This window comes from Botryllus schlosseri, chromosome 11, assembly GCF_051294905.1.
Source record: "Botryllus schlosseri isolate E-star chromosome 11, Bs_hap1, whole genome shotgun sequence".
NCBI classification, from domain to species: domain Eukaryota; kingdom Metazoa; phylum Chordata; class Ascidiacea; order Stolidobranchia; family Styelidae; genus Botryllus; species Botryllus schlosseri.
Window position 1 is genome coordinate 12,903,398 of NC_137246.1, and position 21,652 is coordinate 12,925,049.

The following is a 21,652-nucleotide window of genomic DNA, read 5'->3' on the forward strand; positions in this document are numbered from 1 at the left end:
ATTTTCCCCGTGATAACTAAATATATCCCTCTGTATGTTCTACCATTTTCGCCCCCTATCGACACTCAGTCGCCCCCTTAGATTCAAAGATTCTGGATTAACAGGAGCCAGGGCACTACCGGTAAATCTGATCACGTGGTAGAGTAAAGATTAGAGATAAACATTATTATGTGCAATTACCAATACTACTGACATGATATCGTATCGGGCTGACTCAGTACTGCTTTGGTCCTGACAGCGACCTAACCATACGGAATGCAAAACTCCAGAATTCCTACCTAAGTGTTGGAGGTTTAAATAAGCTCCTCCTCGCCATATCACCCGCGTAAGCAGTGTCTTAAAAAGCCTCGAAGTTGGCCGTGCTACAAGTCGGCAGCTACGAAATCAAAAATAAGGAATATCGCACTTGTTTAAATGGCCATTGTCGCCGACACACACCATGAATACCATAAACAACACCAACGGAATGCAAATACGCCAAGTTAATGATATTCTAAATCAGGGGTGGGCTAACTTTTGGGCTCGCGGGCCGCATTCAACATCTACATCCATTCGCGGGCCGCACTATATTAAATTGTGATTATTAGCCAAAAGGCAATATTGTTATTTAATCAAATAGCAGTGGTTCTTCAACTTTATTAGACACGCCCCTCCCCCCCCCCTTTATCGTGATATCACAAAATATCTAGCAGAGAAATTAGAATGCTAGCAATCCCAACGGATAGTTTGATGGCATTGAAGGTTATGACTGTAGATGAGAGAATTATAAAATATGAAACATGGAAAATAGACAGAGAAATAACTATGAGAAATTTTTCAGTTTACTGCGGCTTCGCACCTCCTTTCAGATGCTTCCACGCTCTCAGTTTGAGGAACGCTGTCATATAATGACCGAAGAAATATGGAGATAATATATAAGTGGATCGTCCTCATCAGTAACCAGTTTGCAAAGAAAAACACTCGTGGACCGAGCATTCAACATCTAAATCAGCGATTCCCAAGCGCGGTCCCCAGATAGCCTTCTTGCGGCCCCCAAAATATATTAGGAAATCGATTTATGAAAAAAAGAAAATTTATATTTTTAAAATATTATTGCTTGGCTTGGCCTCTGTAGTTTTTAATTATAGAATTGCAGGAAAGTTGTGAGTATGGACTGCTAACGTTACTGCTTTTTCAATGTAATGTGCCCCAACTTTCCAGTTGAACGAGCAGTAGCTATAGATATGAATAGGTATTGATAACTTTCAAGACCGGAAGAAAATCCTGAAAAATGGTAAATTTTTCCCTTCTCGTGACTAAAAAAGAAAAAGAGGCTCAACTCCCGGAAAATATAGTTTTTCTTTCACATTAACATGTGGTTGACTGAAAAAGAGGTCAACTTTCCGGTCCAGTTCCCGAAATAGCCGCCGTAGCGTTCCTACAGTGTTGAACTAATGTATATCAGTCGAATTTGGCCCTATATGTAACCAAAATCCTCAAAAAAGAAGACAAAATCTCAAAAAAGAAGAGATTTTGGCGTCCTCCGAGGACACTTTTAAAAAAATTAAAAAAGAGGACAAATCATCTTAAAAGAGGACGTATGGTAACCCTATGATAACTAGATGTGCAACACGTGACTCACGGTTGAATACGCCGAGATACATCCTGCTTACCCGGCTAAAAGCAGCATAATTGGTAGTCCTATAGTCAGGACCGTAACTGCCGCACCCCAAATCCCCCAATTGAGGGGGCCGGCTCGAAGGGGGCCCAAAATTACTTCGTGAATTAGCATGAATTTTAGAGTATTTTTTGAAAATTTATGCAACTTTTTCACAAGTTTTTCGCGCGAGGCGCGATTTCAATTCGTCACATATCTTGATTATTGGGTACTCTTCCCCAAGAAAAAATACGCAAGATTTATAGAAATGGGCATAGCAGCGTTGGCCATGACCGCACCACAACGCACCATAAGACATATAAAGTTTTAGGCCATGTAACATGTGACTCCAAGAAGTGTGTCAGAACGATCGGCAGCGAGAAAGCCATTGGCCGTAAAGGACTGCTTCTATGCTGACCAAAAACTTCGTCATATATACAAAATACAGATAGGTTTAATTGTCCATATAGGCGCCTAAATGACTGTCGCCGAATGTTTTTGTCTTGGCAATCTGAACCTCACAAGACAAATACCATCCCGCAGGAAAGAAAATTATATGCCAGTGAAGAAATACCAATCTGAAATCGTGTGATCTTTCAGTTTAGTATAGGTTTGGGCAATTCTACATTTTTTGATATAGCAGACAAGGGGGTCACGAAATAACAATATGTAAAGAAGTCATACCTACACTCTAAATTTGAATGCGTGCAGCGGAACGCAAACTTACATGCCAAATCCGGTTTTTTTTTTAACTACCACACAACGTGCTGAAGCCGATGTGTGCCTGGCTATCCTGTGTTTCGTGGTGGTGTGTTCATGCTGACTCGTGCAGAGCTCGAAATTAATACCAGCCATCCATGAACTTTTACTCAACTTAGGCTCAAAAATATTATATTGCAACGAAAGATGAATACAGAACATTCATTTGCAAACGAAAATGTGTGAATTTCTAACTTGCACAATTGAAAAATTTAAGATTTTCCAAATACAAATAAGAATTACAGCTTCAAAGTTATCATAAATCAGATTCTAATTAGAGCAAAGAAACATTTCACAAATTGGGGTAGAATTACAATCATAGCGAAACAGTTGTTTTCACAAATTAGATTCTAATTAGAGCAAAAAACATTTCCCAAATTGGAGTAGAATTAGAATCATAGCGACACAGTTGTTATCACAAATTAGATTCTAATTAGTGCAAAAAACATTTCCCTAAATTGGAGTAGAATTAGAATCATGGTAACACAGTTGTTATCACAAATTAGATTCTAATTAGAGCAAAAAACATTTAAAAAATTAGAGCAGAATTAGAATCATGGTAACACAGTTGTTTTCACAAATTCGATTCTAATTAGAGCAAAAAAACATTTCCCAAATTGGAGTAGAATTAGAATCATAGCGACACAGTTGTTATCACAAATTAGATTCTAATTAGTGCAGAAAACATTTCCCAAATTGGAGTAGAATTAGAATCATAGCGACACAGTTGTTATCACAAATTAGATTCTAATTAGTGCAGAAAACATTTTCCAAATTGGAGTAGAATTAGAATCATAGCGACACAGTTGTTATCATAGGCGCCGACTTTTATTTTTTTACGAGGTGGCGAAGTCTTGTGACGTCATAATTGTTCCGTGTCGATGACGTCATCGTCGCACTAAAACGCACTTTCCTACATGCCGCTGGTGTACGTGCAGAGTACCAATCACTGATTGATTGATTGATCAGCGTTAACCATTTGCGTTTTACGTTACGTTTTAATATCGACTCTACACTCATTATTATCAAACTATGCAGTCAAGTTATTAAGTGGAATCTTAAAACGGTACGATCATTCGTCCGACGATGCATACGATGTATTCCATCAGGCGGAATGCATCGAACAAAAATCAGAATTTACGTCACTAAGAATTTGAAGTTGCATCAATATTATCAACGCGCAATGCGTCGTGTGAGTAAGCACGCAATGGGCTGGCAAGTTCGCAAGTAACACACGACAACTCTCGAATATGAGGTTTCAAACCGACAATAATGATGATTACAAACGTGAAATCGCGCAGCTAATCAGCAATTGTCTCGTGCGGTTTCTGGCTTCGCATTGAGAAGCTCGCATCGCGGCAATTGTTTGCAGATTAAAACAGGGATTTTGGCGGCATTGGTGCACTTCCCGATTTACGTTAGCTAAGCATCTTTGGAGTACATCCAGGCGAGAAACCCCCTCCTTAAACGCGAAACCACGCCATTTTCAAATGAGCGCTCTGACGGTAATACTCGGTTGCAATTCAGTCGTATTATCAGTGTTACGCGCGGCCAATTAACGAAAGGTGTGTCGACAATAAGCGAGATTCGTCCGTACGCATTGCACTGCACAATGTAACGCGACACGATCTCCCGCTGAGATAATTGCGAAATTAGGTCATTCATTGCCCCGCGCTCGACAATTGTTGGTGGCCTGATTTATCGCGTCACCTACAAGCCTAATTCCGATGGCTTGAATAATCGCATCTGCAATAGGCCCGGTGCGCACGATATCATCGTTGGCTTACAAAATCGCATCTGCATTGGCTTGGTGCACACGAGATCATCACTGGCCTACACAATCGCATCTGCAATAGGCCTAGTACGAAATATATCGCTAGCCTAACTGCCACGTCTCGGGCCTACCATGATTTGGCTCCTACTTCCCGATGGCGATAGCTTGGATAAAATGCCGTTAAGTGTATGCTGATTAGCGATTGTGGTTAAAGAGTGACTTCGCGAAACTGAATAAAATCGAATGTCCGCAAACATGTGCGACGCGTGCGTACATGCGTAATTGATTTCCGCTAATACCTGAACATAACCATCAGAAGCTGTGATAAGGCTTGAGTTATAAAAGAGGAAAGGTTTGAACCACCTGAAATCGGCGTCATTGTAGCACATATTCCAAATAAACTCGTGCATTTTGACTTGCGCAAATCGTCGCTAACGCTACAGAAGACGTAGGACGCATTGATAAGCGCGCGTATTTAATTATACACGACCGATCAGGGAGTCGATAATTAACAGCACTTCCGGACTCGTCGACAAGATTATCATACGAGTATACCGTATAATCATCAACACGATGATATCGTGCACACCAGGCAGAAGCCGCCAATGCAGATGCGATTGCGCAGACAAGCGATGATATAGTTTGAACTGGGCCTATTGCAGATGCGATTGTTCAAGTCAGCGGAATCAGGCTTGTTCGAAATGCGATAAATCAGGCTGGCGACAATTGCCACGCACACGGCAATGACTGACCTAATTTCGCGACCATCTCAGCGGGATATCATCACAGACTCTTCGCGCTGATTGAAAACTTGCCTCTCGCAAATTGGCCGCACGGAACAATGATAACACAATTACTGAATTACTGAATATTGGAGTTAAAATGGTCATTTCAAAATGACGGGGTTTCGCGTTTCAAACAGGGGGATTCGAACCCCCTGGCTACGCGCATGGTACACGCGCGTATAAATAACGAAGACGTCTCTAAGGAGGTCGCATCGATTCGCCTGATTACTAATTTCTGGTCACAAACAACTTGGGCGTTTGAGCATTTCGTACGAGGTGGCCGCCACCTCGTAAATATGGTGACGAGGTGGCTGCGCCACCTCGTAACCTCGTAAGTCGGCGCCTATGGTTGTTATCACAAATTAGATTCTAATTAGTGCAAAAAACATTTCAAAAATTGGAGTAGAATTAGAATCATGGTAACACAGTTGTTATCACAAATTAGATTCTAATTAGAGCAAAAAACATTTAAAAAATTGGAGCAGAATTAGAATCATGGTAACACAGTTGTTTTTACAAATTCGATTCTAATTAGAGCAAAAAAACATTTCCCAAATTGGAGTAGAATTAGAATTATAGCGACACAGTTGTTATCACAAATTAGATTCTAATTAGAGCAAAAAACATTTCAAAAATTGGAGTAGAATTAGAATCATGGTAACACAGTTGTTTTCACAAATTAGATTCTGATTAGAGCGAAAAAAACATTTCCCAAATTGGAGTAGAATTAGAATTATAGCGACACAGTTGTTATCACAAATTAGATTCTAACTAGAGCAAATAACATTTGAAAAATTGGAGCAGAATTAGAATTATGGTAACACAGTTGTTTTCACAAATTAGATTCTGATTAGAGCGAAAAAACATTTCCCAAATTGGAGCAGAATTAGAATCATGGTAACACAGTTGTTTTCACAAATTAGATTCTGATTAGAGCAAAAAATCATTTCCCAAATTGGAGTCGAATTAGAATTATGGCGACACAGTTGTTATCACAAATTAGATTCTAATTAGAGCAAAAAACATTTCAAAAATTGGAATAGAAGTAGAATAATCACTAGAGCAGTGGTTCTTAACCTTTTTTCGTCCAGCGCCCCCTTTCAAAAATTATCGTGCTCCAGCGCCCCCCTCAACTTCATATTGTAAGGAATGTAATAAAGACAATGAGTAAGAGGGAGGGCCGTAACAGCACATCGTCAACCCCCCTAAAAACGATTGCCTTGCGCACCCATAGCGTGATAAACCGAACTTCTGGGGGCTTCGCCCCCACGAACCCCATATCGTGATTTTGATGGTCAGCAAAGTTTGTGTGGCCTGGTCGCCCTAGGTACCAAAATTTGCTATAATGCATGGTAATTACATTTATAAGTCGCTATAAACTTTTTATCTTCTCAGCCCACGTAATCAGATTTACCAGTAGCACTGAGTGAGCTGTTGTATAGGAAAATAAGGGGCACGTAATTAATAATTAAACATATTCGGGCGTTCCCGCAGGTACAATTATTCGTTACCAGGGCCGTAACAGCACTTCGTCAGCCCCCCTCTCCAAACATAAAACGTTGGTCCTGGGCCCCCATCGGGTGATAAACCAAACTTCCGGGGGACTTCGCTCCCAGACCCCCATTAGGCTGTCCGCTTTTTGCTGATAGCCTATTAGGTATCTACATTGGGTGTACATTTACTGAGGGAGCTATTCTCGCCTAGTCGCGCGAAGTGCGAAAAATTTCACTAATTAATGATTGAATTGGTCAATATCATCGGGAATTGAATGTAAATTGAGATCAATTTTTATCCTTTCTCTGCTCACGTAAACACATTTACCGGTAGAGCCGAGTTAGGTGCAAAGTTCCCTCTAAGCTGCGCACGTGCGCAGTGCTGACACGGTCTCTGCGCACAGAAAATCTACGTTGCGCACAACAAATCCGGAGTTTTTTTAGTCGTTACGCACTGTTGTCCAAGGGTCAGCGCAGTGAGTTGTTGAGTGTGCGCAGACTCATCAAAACTTGAAGCGAACATTGTGAGGTTTCTTGGAAACTGTACGGCCCGTTACCAATAATTAAACATATTCGGGCAAGCGAACCCGTTGGTATGACCTCGTTGCATGATGTTATTTCGTGACCCCCTGTCTGCAATATCAAAAAATATAGAATCGCTCAACGGGGATATCGCCCAACAGGAATATAGCTTGTCGCCCAATCGTACTAAACTAAAAGACGCACACGATTTCAGATTGGTATTTCTTAACTGACATATAATTTTTCCCTGCCAGATGGAATTCGTCTTCTGGGGTTCAGATTTCCAAGACAGGAACATTCGGTGTCAGTCATTTAGGCGCCCATGGACAATTAAACCTATATGTATTTTGAAGGCTATATGTAACGAAGTTTTCGGTGTTAATTTGCTCTGAATAGGGGAAATGTGGTACCGATGGATCACTGGGACCGAAAATACTTTGAAAATTCTCTATGATAATTCCATGATTACACTCGGTGAACTTGTCCACAATTGCTATCTGGCAAAATCTTTCCTCACATACAAAAAAAAAATTCGACGTGCGCGAGCTATGGGGTCTCTCACAGATGTTTTTTGTTTTGGGGGGTGTAAAGTAAATTTATATCGACATATACATTTTTCTTTGTAACCTTCAACACGAACAAACCAGCAATCATTTTTATTGTGAAGTGCAGGGCTTGTATCAGGCTATATAATGGCACCTATTATTTTTTTCAGTACTTTCCTTGAGTGGAATTTCTTTCGATTCATGTATAAAATTCGTAGGGTGGGGACCGATGATACAACAGCCAAATCAAGCAAAATAATCAAGCATACTAATCATAAAATAAATGAAACATGCCTACGTACAGAAAATCGTTATGTAATAATTGCATATGATGTTTTATCGCTATAACGAGGTGTTTGGAAGTCACACTGTCGATTTTCGGGCAATATATGTATGTACCCTCAAATTGATAAGTCCGAGCCTAAATCGAAACGTGATTTTATGACAACATTTGAGTTAATATTTATTCTATTTCTTGACGGTTGCGATCAAACATTCTTCTTTGGCTTACTGAGCTTAGATTATAATACTGAGCAAGAAAAGTTGTCACATCTGAGATATTTAGGGTATATGTGTCATAGGTCCCAGGGTCGTGTGCCATTGGACCCACCGGGTGGGGACCGATGACACGTTCGAGCAACAAATTTTGAACGTCCATAAATATTTTTTGAAAAGACGGATATTCATGTATATGTGCGCGATAGGTAGAGCTTGTATCAAAGTGCTGAGCCAGCAAAAGACCTGCTGTTTTCGGCTGAACATTTTGGGGCCAGCGATAATTTTCCAATTTTTGATCCATCGGTACCACATCTCCCCTACTCATTAAGGATATGTCCTATCCCCACATCATCTACTGCGAAGCCATTTTTCTCCAGCGCCCCCCATACCGCCCCCCTGAGCCCAGCGCCCCCCATATCGCCCCCTGAGCGTTTCCGCCCCCCTTCAACATCGCCAGCGCCCCCTGGGGGGCGCTGGGGGCAAGGTTAAGAACCACTGCACTAGAGTATATTTTCTGAATTAGAGTAGAATCCGAATTATAGGTATTTTTTATTTCAAATCTGAGTAGAATTAGAAAGATAGCTATAGTTGTTTTCTAAATTAAATTCGATTGAGAGCAAAGAAACTCTTCACAAATTAGAGTAGCATCAGAATTTATAGCTACACAGCTTTTTTCAAATTAAAGTAGAATTAGAATTGTAGCTCATTTTTTTCGAAATTAGAGTGGTATCAGAATTATAGTATCTTTCAGTTTTTTTTACAAATTATAGAGACGAAATAGAACTATAGCTACACTGTTTTTCCAAATTAGAGTACAGTTAGAACTATAGGTTCAGTTGTTTTCACAAATTAGATTCGAATGAGAGACGAAGCACTTCACAAATTAAAGTAGAATTATAATTATAGCTAGTTTTTTTGTTTCAAAATTAGAGGATAATCAGAATTTTAGCGACACATTTTTTTCACTTTAATTAGACAACTAGAGTAGTACTAGAATTGTATGGTTGTCCAAGTCAGCAAACGAAATCAAAATCATTCCTGGGATTTCTGAAATCTGCTCATAAAACAGGGAAGCTTGTTTGATTGAAGCCCAAATTTTTGTCTCCAATCAGGACATACTGTAAAATTGACAGTATTTGGAAAACTTTTGGATATGCGAGGTTCCAAACATAATAACACGCGAGAAGATCCAGCACCATCTCAAATGGTTCCGCTTTATTGTGAGACGATCCCTTTATGCGGATGCCATTCGCCACGATCCATGACTGCAAGTCACCAGTTTCATGGTGCGCTAGTACGAGTTGCCGGGACTCGGCTTTGTGGCCGTTAATTCGACTGAATGGGCCTGGAATTGAAAAAAACATATTAAGTAAAATTATATTGACAATGATCCATGTGTGAATTGAAAGCACAAGATTTAGATTAGGTAGAAATGCTTTTATGGAACTTCTGCACAATGAATATGTAATAAAGATAGAGCTGAATGCGTCAATATACTTCTGTGTCAATATGGTTTAACAAGCTTAACTCATGGGAACAAGTGATAGCAAATTCTGTCGTCACGATATGCTGTCTAATCGTTGACACGTATGGATTTTTCCACATAATCAGATATCTTCTGCACATCAGTACTTGATCATATGAAGTTCTGATTACTGTCGAGGGTAAACCATAAACTAGTAAGTTTACTAACCTTTATTGATCCAATCAGATTTGCTCAGTATACCATCATACAGGTTCCTTTTGGAGCGACACAAGAATTATGGACTCATCATGGACTCAAAAGTCAGGTCAACCAAAAATTACATTAGCAGCAGAAAACATTTTCCAGGGTATGGGACGAATGGGAAAACGAATTTACACCAGATCATTTTAACTTAGACTTAGCCTTATGAAAAAGATGATGTGATTCAAAAATATTTAATAATCATTTATTGTTTCGAGGCCTTTTTTCAGTTCGAGTGTGTTTATTGAACCGTCATAACGTAAACATTCAAAACATAGGCCTCGCAGACCATATTTTCAGCACATAAAAACAATTGTGTCGCATTTTTGCAGCACACGTCTGAACTCAACAGACCTTGAACTAGAACACATGTTTATGGCGCAACTCGGAAATTAACTTTACATGCACCGATGTTAGGTCACAAAATTTTCAGACAACTAGTGGTACTTTTGTGATGGTCTGTTAAGTTCGAACTTGTGCCAGATCCTGGCATACAAAACAATCCAGATGTTACGGATAACGCCGAACAATGTTTGCCGAAAATCAGGTCAAGAGTAAAAATCGGTACAAATCTGACAATCAGGACATTATGGTACATCTACGTTCATTGTTCACAAAGTACCAGGTTAAGCAAGCAGCAAATCTTACAACTCACCTCATAAAGCCTAATCGCCCTCAAATCATGCTGTGCCCCTATTCTCTTTTCAGTTACTGCATTTTGTAACTCCGTCAGGAGTATAAACTCCTCGGCTTCTTCTCCCTACAAATAAATATAATCATAATAGCCATGCAGCAGATTTGGTTTCGGGAAATTCAAGTTATTGCATTCCGGTTGATATGAAGGCAAGAGTTGTGCCACAACAATCTTAAAGATATAGGCTACAATATAAGATTACAACAAAAATAAACATGACTATCACAACCAATATTCATTCTAGAATAGTTAACCAATACTAACCTCTGCATCTGTCTCTACTCCAAATATTTTGTCATGAGTACCGGTAGTAAGCATTTCGCAATACTTATTACGTGTCGCTTCGACACTCCTCGGAATGATCATTTGAAACTCCGGTCTGATCTATTGCAAAGACAAAGTGTTACTATGGAGGCGGTCAGTAGTGAGCTGAGCATGCATACACACTTCTATAGGTTATATAGAGGGAGCTTGATATGAATACAATAAGATTAATTTCACTGGATAATAATAATATTGTCATGAAAGAAATGTCATGTAATTGGATAAACATGTGAGTCAACTGCAAAACAAGATGTACCGTACACAACTTAGTCAAGAATTGTAGTTGTATCACTAGGTATAAACCCACATTGCGTCAACTTAGAGGATTAACTGACATTCTGAAACTCAGTTTTGATGCTACTGCAATTTGATCTAAAAGGTAATCTACTCATGTTTCTCATACTGCTGCTTGCTGTAAAAACCCTCTTGACAACATAATCATAACAAATCACATGCTGACATCCTTAAACGAATTACCTTCATTTAAATCAATGTGCTCTCTCTTAATGCCGTTCGCAATTAAGAACTTCACCATTCCTTCCGCTGTGATGAGATTCGCGACACGTTCATCCACATCCGCAAAGTCACTGTACCGCGACTTATTGCGCCATTTCCATTTACTTATGCGGTGTATTGACTTTTCAAACTGACTGAGTTCCCGCCGTTACCGCGAGAAGTGAAGCGTAAATGAAAGAGAGAGAGAGAGGGAGAAAAGATAGAGGTGTTTTTGTTTATTCAGTCAACAGTCAAATGCAGAATGCACTGACAATAGCCATGCAGGTTACACTAAAGATTAATAACCAACGTGTTTCAGAATTTCATGGTATTGACAATGATTGATTGATTTCTTGATTGGTATACTGCTGATTTTCTACGGCAATGAATCAATAATAGGGAAAAGGAAAGGAAAGGAAAGGACGTAGTTTATTTTTGTCCTTGATGTTTTTGCGGCATATACACCGACTCATGATACGCATACACACGATCTGCGCATATGCATACCATGAGTGCATGATGTGCATATGCCGCTGAACAAGGAAGTGCAGATATAGCCTTTACGGCTTTCTAAGTCATGCACCACCCCTCCATGCTATCCCAGTAATGCATGAGCACCAAGCAGGGAAGCCATGGATACCAGTGTTACTAATCAGGTCTTTGGTCTGACCCGGCCGGGAATCGAACCCACGCCCTACCGCTCAAGAAGCCGGACGCTTAACCATTACGCTATCTTGTCGGAAACGCGATAGAATGGAAGTCATAGTCAATTCAGGCAATCATGATGGTTGTAACTGTAAGGATCAATTTCTTCTGTCATTTTGGTGGGAAAGTAAAATGATTAGAGAAACGTACACAAAACCTAGTAAATGTAAGAAAGTCACACACTAACATAAAGTAGCGACAGTGATGAAACAACAGTCCACGCCATGGCTCCTGTGCAAGGTTCCCTCAAAGCTGCACACGTGCGCAATTGCGCAGTGCTGACTGCTGAGACGGTCTCTGCACACAGAAAATCTAAGTTGCGCACAACAAATCCGAAGAGATGACCTTTTTTAGTGGTTACGCACTGTTGTTCAAGGGACCGCGCAGTGGTCACAGACTCATCAAAAATTAGAGGGAACATTACTCCGACAAGATTGCGTAATGGTGAAGCGTCCGGCTTCTTGATCGGTAGATCGTGGGTTCGATCTCCAGTCGGGTTAGACCAACGACCTGGGGTATCCGCGACTTCCCTGCTTGGCGCTCATAAATTACTGGGATAGCATGGAGGGGTGTTGCATGACTTAGAAAGCCGTACAACGCTATATCTGTATACCTTCCTTGTCCAGCGGCATATTCACACCATGCACTCATGGCATGCATAAGCACAGATCGTGTGTAGGCCTATGTCTATCATGAGTCGGCGTATATGCCGCAAAACCATCAAGGACAAAAATAAACTACGTCTTTCCTTTCCTGAGCAATAAGTAGACGGCGCTCAAAACACGCATTACTCACACTCAAGTCGTTAATACCGTTCAACATCTATTATAGAAATGCTGCATCATTGGAGCGGCTATACCTTGCAGCTTACATACTCCCCTACAAATAACCCAGCGGGAGCAAACTGGCCCAAGGGGCATTGGCTTTACCGATGACGTCATGATCGGAAAACGAGTGTTGGTTGTATATACCCTGCGTTGGATGATCTGGTAATTCACCAGTGACATTATGATAAGTTCCCGATAGCTGCGTTTCCAGCGTTAACCTCACAATCCCTCTCAATCTTACTGATCTCACAACTCGTGCGGCGAGTTACCGGGCTATTAAAATGTATACATAAACTCTTTCATATTGACCAAAACCGGTGACAGAGGATAATATGTGAGCAGAAGCACATATTTCGTAACTTTCGCTGATGAAGTGTGGACTTGCATACATTATGACACCACTGCGGTGAAAGATTACGGTCGACTTTATGTGTTTGTCCAATATTGCATCTGTGAATGCACAATTTTGTGTCTAAATCGACGCTTTCAATTTAGAGTGTAGGGGTCCGCCCGCCCGAAGATGTTTAATTTTAAGGGGTCTACAGTCTCAAAGACACCTCCCACTCAGCTCTACCGGTAAATCTGATTACGTGGGCAAAGAGGACAACCATGCAATTCCCGATCTTATTCACCGATTTTATCATGAATTATCGAAATATTCGCGCGTCGCGCTGTCTCATTAAACATTACAACTTTAATTTCGTGGCAAAAGCGAACAACGAGATGCGGGGTCAGTTTATCACCCTATGGGAGCCCGGGGTCCTGACGAAGTGCTGGTACATTCCTGACAACGGGTACCCCCTGCCAACGTATACCCCCGGAGATGTTTAATTAGGCTACTATTAAGGGGCCTGTACCTTTTCAGACACACCTCACTCAGCTCTAACGGTAAATCAGATTACGTGAACAGAGACAGGATGAAAATTGATAGCAATAGTCTACATGCAATTCCCGATCATATTGACCGATTCAGTCATGAAAGTTAAAAAATTTCTCGCGCTTCGCGCGTTTAGGCGAGAAAAGTTGATTCACTCAACGGACACCCAATGCAGCAGTAGTAGCGGTAAACAGTGTACAGTTTTGAAATCTCACCAGGGCAATAAATCTACTCCGAAATAGCCATGGTGACTGTTTGGGTACGTTTCATAGCCGTAGTATTAGTGCGACCCCGACCGTACTCTGAAGTTCTAAATTTGGCCCTCACTCCGAAAAAGCTTGGGAACCACTGATCTAAATCCATTCGCCTGCCGCACTATATAAATTTGGGATTATAATTCAAAACGCAATATTGGCATTATATTATATAGTGAGGTTGTGGAAATTAAATATTTTTTCATTCAAAACCAAGCAACCATTGATTTGAGGATATGGTACACGCGTCAGAAACATTGGAGAGATTTCATAAGCTGGTCAAGCTCAATATAACCAATATTCAAAACTAGGGATGAAAGTCAGTTGTCCCGATTCTTAGAACAGGATGGAGATTTGAATATTTGAACAGTGATCTGTTTATAGACTTGCTAAATGTACTTTTGGTTCAACTCCAGGACACACAATGCTGATAGCATCATAACCATGTTTGCTTCAAATACGCTATATATAGATTTTATAAATTTAAATACATCTGCACATACAGAGAACGAATCTACCTACCACACGCGCGAATCGGTTTTTCCAAGTACAGCACTAAAAGTAATAAAACTTGCTGGAGTGGCCAATGTAAAATTACACTCGTGATCCGGACGTCATTCCCATTTTTACTTTCTGTTATGTCCAGCAATTGAAACTTTAAGATGCGTGGGCCTTGGGGTCGGGATATCGCCCCAGCGATGAGATAAAAATATACTAGTCAGAATACAACTTATGTTGGAATATAATGAGAAAAAGTATAATCGAGTCCAAGCAGAAATTAGATTTTTACTGCGCATTTTTTCAATATTTTAAATACGATTCTCGAGCCTTTTGCGGGCCGCACAAAACGGTGTCGCGGGCAGCATGCGGACCGCGGGCCGTAGTTTGCCCACCCCTGTTCTAAATCCATAATATATCAGGTAATATTGTGTCAATAAATGATATTGTTATTCACTATGGAATAGAATCGAATATATTTTAAAATATACGCCCATAGGGGAGATGTGGTACCGATGGATCAAAAATCGGAAAATGATCGCTGGCCCTGAAATGTTCAGCCGAAAACAGCAGATCTTTTGCTGGTTCAGCACTTTGATACAAGCTCTACCTATCGCGCACATATACATGAATATCCGTCTTTTCAAAAAATATTTATGGGTGTTCAAAATTTGTTGCTCGAACGTGTCATCGGTCCCCACCCGGTGGGTCCAATGACACACGACCCGGGGACCTATGACACATATACCCTAAAATAATCAAATGTGACTACTTTTCTTGCTCAGTAGTATAATCTAAGCTACAGCAAGCCAAAGAAGAATGTTTGGTCGCAACCGTCAAAAACTAGAATAAATATTAACACAAATGTTGTCATAAAATCACGTTTCGAATTAGGCTCGGACTCATAAATTTGAGGGTACATACATATTGTCCGAAAATCGACAGTGTGACTTCCAAATACCTCGTTATAGCAATAAAACATCATATGCAATTATTACATACAGATTTTCTGTACGTAGACATGTTTCATTTGTTTCATGATTAGTATGCTTGATTATTTTGCTTGATTTGGCTATTGTATCATCGGTCCCCACCCTACGAATTTTATACATGAATCGAAAAAAAGTCCACTCAAGGAAAGTACTGAAAAAAATAATAGGTGCCATTATATAGCCTGATACAAGTCCTACACTTCACAATAAAAATGATTGCTGGTTTGTTCGTGTTGAAGGTTACAAAGAAAAATGTATATGTCGATCTAAATTTGGTTTACACCCCCTAAAACAAAAATCATCTGTGAGAGACCCCATTGCTCGCGCACGTCGAATTTTTTTGTATGTGAGGAAAGATTTTGCCAGCATGCAATTGTAGACAAGTTCACGGAGTGTAATCATGGAATTATCATAGAGAATTTTCAAAGTATTTTCGGTCCCAGTGATCCATCGGTACCACATCCCCCCTACGTCATCTTAATGTATAAATCCCCCTCGACTGCAAGCAATACCGATACCGAAGATAGCGATTGCCACATTTTGTGAATACGTCATTTCCTGTTCTATCTCCCGCGCTTTAACATTGAATCGTTGCAGTCACATTCTAGGTCTTCGCTCGTATTTGGTAGATTAATTGAAATCAACCAAATAATAGCGCCTTATGTGCCTGTATGTGTTCGTGAAGTCGCATGTATATATTAAATATATACAGACAAAGTAACTTCGTGTTTGCGTGTTTTGACATGTAAATACGCCTTTTATACATCGGCCCATTCATTGTTTTTCGCTGCAAACGTCAAAACATTGCCATGAAAAGGCATGTTTGGCCTGCTAACTTATTACATATTAGGTATTCAAGAACTGAGATTACATATGTAGAGTGGCTTATGGCATCTTTGTATACTATAACCTAACTAGACGCTAGCAGCAAATTAAAAGACTTCCCCCATAATAAGAGCCACTGAAAAAGTCTCCAATATATACAGTAAAACTAACATTGATTGATTGTTTGCTATATTTAATTACACTGGTCAACAAAATGACGAAAAAAAGTTTTCCAGAACATCTAGGAGTCATTTCTGGGGTTTTCGAGGTTTCTAATTACAAACATCACATTAGTTTTGCCAGATTGGCTCTAGTTGAGAAGATGCGTATACCCCCAGAAGGCTTAAATTATTATCCTCCTAAATATTTCACTTGGTAGGAAGTAAATCGTATTTTCTTTTACTTTTACACTGCGCATGAATAATTAAAATTACTATGAAGAACTCTCTTGTCGCCCGCAGGTATTCAATCAATTTTAACATGACCTGATGCGAGATCTTCGTTTGTTAAAAAAGCATTCTGTCAAGCCTAAAAACTGTACTTTCGCAAAACGGAAACATAATTTCTCCTGTACCAATTGGTTATTCTACCAAGATGAAAAACGAGTAAAAAGCTATCAAGTGTGTCCTTGTAAAGTTCAACTATAACACTCATATGTGTCCTATCTCTTTTGACTAGAAATGGAAAATATTCTGCTGAGTCAATAAAGTGGGTAGACCAGGTATCCCTATCAAACGAGAAGCTTGAAGCTAGTATCTTTGATAGACCTCAGATTCGAACATGAAGTATTCAAATATTCAAATATTTCATATTAAGAAAGGAGCTCACTGCATAGAATTCCTTACTAGGATGTAGTAGGCTAAATAATACTTTTTGGAAGATCGCAAAGCACCCAACTACAAACACTTGGTCCGAAAATCCGTATATTCATATGGAAATCATGTGGGAAACATGAGCCTTAAAGCGCACTTCCTGTTCAATCATCTTAAATATATATCCTATTCCTTGGTGATTATAGTAAAGAGCAGGGGGAAAGGTTCCACCAAGACATCAAAACAACAAAAGAAAGATACCAGGGTAGATGAGATGAACTTAATATGACAGACTGTTGCTGCAATCTTTCAAGAGACTGCACTAAATTGCTTACAAGCAAAAATCGTATCAGAAACAATTTTGTTTCAAGATAAATTAATAACATTATATTCCACATTAGTATTTATAATTTGCAATATGTGGTTGATATAAAAGTGATTTAATTAATACAACCTTGTTTGAGTATTTACTTAGATAGTGATGTAAGTGATTGGAGTTTATTTAGGTACATGCTATCCATGAAAGTCTTCAACTATGATAAATCCAATACCCCTAAATATAATGATGTTGCTGTATTTGGATTTAAAACGGTCTTCAGTGTGTCATATAACACGTAGATTGAATTTTTGAACTTTATCATACGACCGAGTCGTTTCTTGTTTAGCCCATACAGCAAAAATATGAGATTTCAGTCAAAATAGTCCCATGTATCAGGCGCGTAGCCAGCCGACAAATAAGGGGGGTTAAAACAAAAATGGGGGTTTGGATTTATTTACAAATTTACCAATATAGCACTAATTCATAAGGGTTAAGTACATGCGTAAATGACGATCATACACTCTTCTCGTGTTGACGATTTTACGCGTATGATAAGCTTGCCAACGAGTCCGTAAACACTGTCCATTGGCGAGTCCCTGATTTTTGATGAACAAATAAATGCGCTAGCGTATTACCACGTATTTCGCAGCCTCGGCGACAGTTTTCGCAAAGCATAATGTCTAAGCCCGTTATGGAATCTGTTCTGTAATGGCACCGATTTCATATGGTTCAGACCTTTCTCGACTTTTATAACTCAAGCCTTGACACAAGTCTTCTGATCGTTTTGTTTTAGTATTAGCGGAAATCAATTACGCATGTTTAAGTCTGTTTGCAGACATTCAATATCATTCAGTTTCGCGATCTCTTTAATCAGTATGACATAACAGCCGCTTATCAACATACACGTAATGGCATTGTATCCAGACCATCGAGAGATGGCAGCCAAAGCATGCTACGCCCAATACGCGATAGTTAGGAAAGCGATGATATATTTCCACTTTCGCACCATGCCTATTGCAGATGCATGTGATCGAGCCTGCGGGACCAGGCTTGTTGGAAACGCGATAAACAGGCCAGCGACGATTGTCGCGCGCACGGCAATAAATGACCTAATTTCGCAACAATCTCAGCGGGGGATCACGTTACGTTTTTCATAGATGATTCTCGCAGTGTTGGGATGACTCGAGTCACCTTTTTCGTATGACTTGACTTGACTCGAGCCACTTTGCTAAAATGACTTGACTTGACTTGACTCGGCGTATCAGAAATGTGGATTGACTCGTGACTTGGAGCAAAATTCACGAGTCAATTTCAAGTCATCAAGTAATCGGTATCGATAAAAGTGACGGTAAATTGCATATGTTCGGATTGTTTGCGAAACAGTGGTGTAAACCGTGAGAGCGACCAATCATTCAATGATCGTGCGTTTTACTGAGCCTCCATTGTTCTCTCACAAATAAATTGACCACTAACGAAGTGATCGAAGGCTATAGCTTCCTATGTCGTATCTAGTAGTAAAGTAATTCAACAGCAAGATTAATATTTATCTTCTCTGTTCTTACCTCAACCAAACCCCTTGTTTTACTGCAATTGAAATATGATATAGTTTCTATACTCATAAACCATTGGCGCAGACTCGAATTGTGTCATATCAATACTTATAAATGGGTAATGTATTGCAACTTATCAAATCGTGTCCATATTCTCTATTTTGGCTGGTAACTAATAACTGAGGCTATGCAATTACTTATTACGTTTATGTGAGCGATACAACTCCGTATTGCGTGTATATTTAACTCTATATTCGTTCATCGATTCAGAATCAACGGCCACTCAATCTGTAATTCCGACAGCTAGCATAATGCAATGACTTAATCAGGCTTCATACTTCGAAAAGGCAACTTGACTTGAATTGTGACTTGACTCGTGACTTGACTTGACTTGACTTGACTCGAATTGACTCGAGTCACCTTCGAAAATCGATTGACTTGACTTGACTCGAGTCAAAATGTGCAATGACTCGCGACTCGAAGGTAGTGACTTGATCCCAACACTAGATTGTCGCTATAATTGCCAACACGCTTCTCGCTAATTGGTCACACGCAACACTGATCATACGAATTCGTGAATTGCAACTGGATATTAGACTTTGAATGTTCATTTCAAAAGGACGTAATTTCGCGTTTCAAAAGGGTAGTTCCGACCCCCGAACCCCCCTGCCTACGCGCTCCAGAACCAGAGCCAATTTATAAAAGCCAAGGCCATGGAATCCGTGCCCTTCAGAACCCCCAATACCACTCCTAATTTGTATGCCTAACAATATGTATTGACCATTGGCATCAATTGATTAATTAATTAATATTTCACTCTTGGAGGGCATTCGGTTTATGAATTTACTTGATAACTTGTCCATACCAGTGATTCTCAACCTTTTTGTCATCTTCAATCGATAAAACACTCAAAAAGTGCTGCGGACCGGTGAAACTTCAAATTTAACCTTAAACTTAATTCCGACAGATGTATGCAACTCAAACGGAATACTGGAAAATTCATTTAATTGAATAGTATATTCAAATTCATATTGAAACGAGCCCGAATATTTTCGGCTCACAATCGTCAGAACTCAAGATTAATCATCCGCAACTAGTAGAGAATTGGAAAGAACATTGTTTTACTATTTACTGACGATTACTCCTGACGAGTGTCAGCGGAAGATATTCGGGCTCATTTCCATACGAATATACACTATAAGCTAGTTGCTCAATTTTCGCACATCTGAACAAAATATTCCTAACCGAGAAGATAGCGTAATGGTTAGGCGTCCGGCTTCTTGATCTCAGAAGAAATCCTCATAAAGAACTACGAGGGGTCGCACAAACTCATCGCGATTACAACCTTCATGAAAATGAAATGCGAAATATGGGAGTGGAAAAAAACGCTTGATATTAAAAATAAATAAGGCGAAGATATCAATTCAAAAACCGAAGAGATCAGAAGAAAACTACACAAACCAGTAAGAAAACAATGGGATAGAGGGAGAAACGCAGACCTGATGAACAATTGAAATCGACCACGCGCGCGCATTCGCTAATACCGAAATACATAGATAATATGCATAACGCGATATTTAAGCGATACTAAGCACTTGACTAGTTCCTATAGAACCTATAATACTTAACGCACTGTTATTTTGACATTTATCCTGAAATCAACCGTAAAAAAAATGAAATATTCAGCCGATATACTTACTGACCACGCCACCGCTAACCGAAAGATGAATGACATCTTATGCAATATCAACACCCCACGCATACATGTATTGCGCTATTCTACTATACATTTCTTTTATGTTTATGTGTGTATTATATTTTGAAATAAAATCACTGAAAAGGCTTCTTGATTTGTAGGTCGTGGGTTCGATCCCCGGCCGGGTCAGACCTGTAATGGCAATATCTGCACCTTCCTTTATCCAGCGGCATATGCACATCATGCACTCATGGTATGCATATGCACAGATCATGTGTATGTCTATTATAAGTCGGTGTGTATGCCGCAAAAACATCAAGGTAAAAATAAACTACGTCATTGCCTTCGTATTTCCGTACCTTCATCTTCATTTTGTGAAACAATTTACACTTGGTTTGTGCGAATGAAATTTATTTTCCAATAATAGTGCGAATGGAGCTCAAAATTGTTGAAAAACACTGCTCTAGAGTTATCCGAGAGCTTATCTGCGAACATACATAGTCCTGAATACACATAAAATCACGCAAATTTACGCAGAATTTGAACGTTAGAACGTCCTAATTTCTCGGAAGTGTAAGGAATAATTATATCAAAACGCATTCGCGGAATTTAAAGCTCAAAATCCTATTTTTGAATAATTAATTAGTGATGATGCATTTATCGAAGCGCTACCACAGTCTTCGCGAACAGACATAATAGTCTTAAATACACAAAAAATCATACATAGTTCATCGCGCAAAATTTACGCAGAAATTGAAAGTTGGAGCGTCCATAATTCTCGAGAGCGTAGGCAATAACATTATCAAGTCGCATTCGCGGAATTTAAAAGTGTCAATCGGTGTTGAGATTCAGAAAACAGCTAGTTACGTCACTTCATAGCGATAGTCTAGTGGTGATCGACATGAAATTAACACTAACATACTTAGTTCAAATCCAGCAATGATCGCTTTTCGAAAATGTACCCTTAGTACAGGGGTGTCAAATTCAAATTGCGTCGCGGGCCGGATTCCAAGCCTTCAAACCTCCCGCAGGCCGGACCAGTCAAC

General features: G+C 39.7%; 2 protein-coding genes and 1 long non-coding RNA gene across 4 annotated transcripts in view; all 3 read right to left on the reverse strand.

Moving 5' to 3' along the window:
• Window positions 1-21,652, reverse strand: part of LOC145449604 (uncharacterized) — a 353,567-nt gene that overhangs the window by 42,500 nt on the left and 289,415 nt on the right. The gene's annotated exons all lie outside the window — the stretch shown is intronic.
• The window catches only part of LOC145449595 (uncharacterized), a 125,568-nt gene that overhangs the window by 37,901 nt on the left and 66,015 nt on the right, over window positions 1-21,652 (reverse strand). The gene's annotated exons all lie outside the window — the stretch shown is intronic.
• The window catches only part of LOC145449605 (uncharacterized), a 166,763-nt gene continuing 153,653 nt past the window's right edge, over window positions 8,543-21,652 (reverse strand). The window contains exons 2-5 of one of the 2 annotated variants that reach the window (XR_013918307.1): window positions 11,234-11,354; window positions 10,697-10,816; window positions 10,394-10,498; window positions 8,543-9,357 (exon numbers count right to left, since the gene is read on the reverse strand). This is a non-coding gene — a long non-coding RNA (uncharacterized LOC145449605). Of the gene's footprint in view, window positions 9,358-10,393; window positions 10,499-10,696; window positions 10,817-11,233; window positions 11,987-21,652 lie in introns of those variants that run through there. The other variant, XR_013918306.1, reaches the window with a different exon arrangement.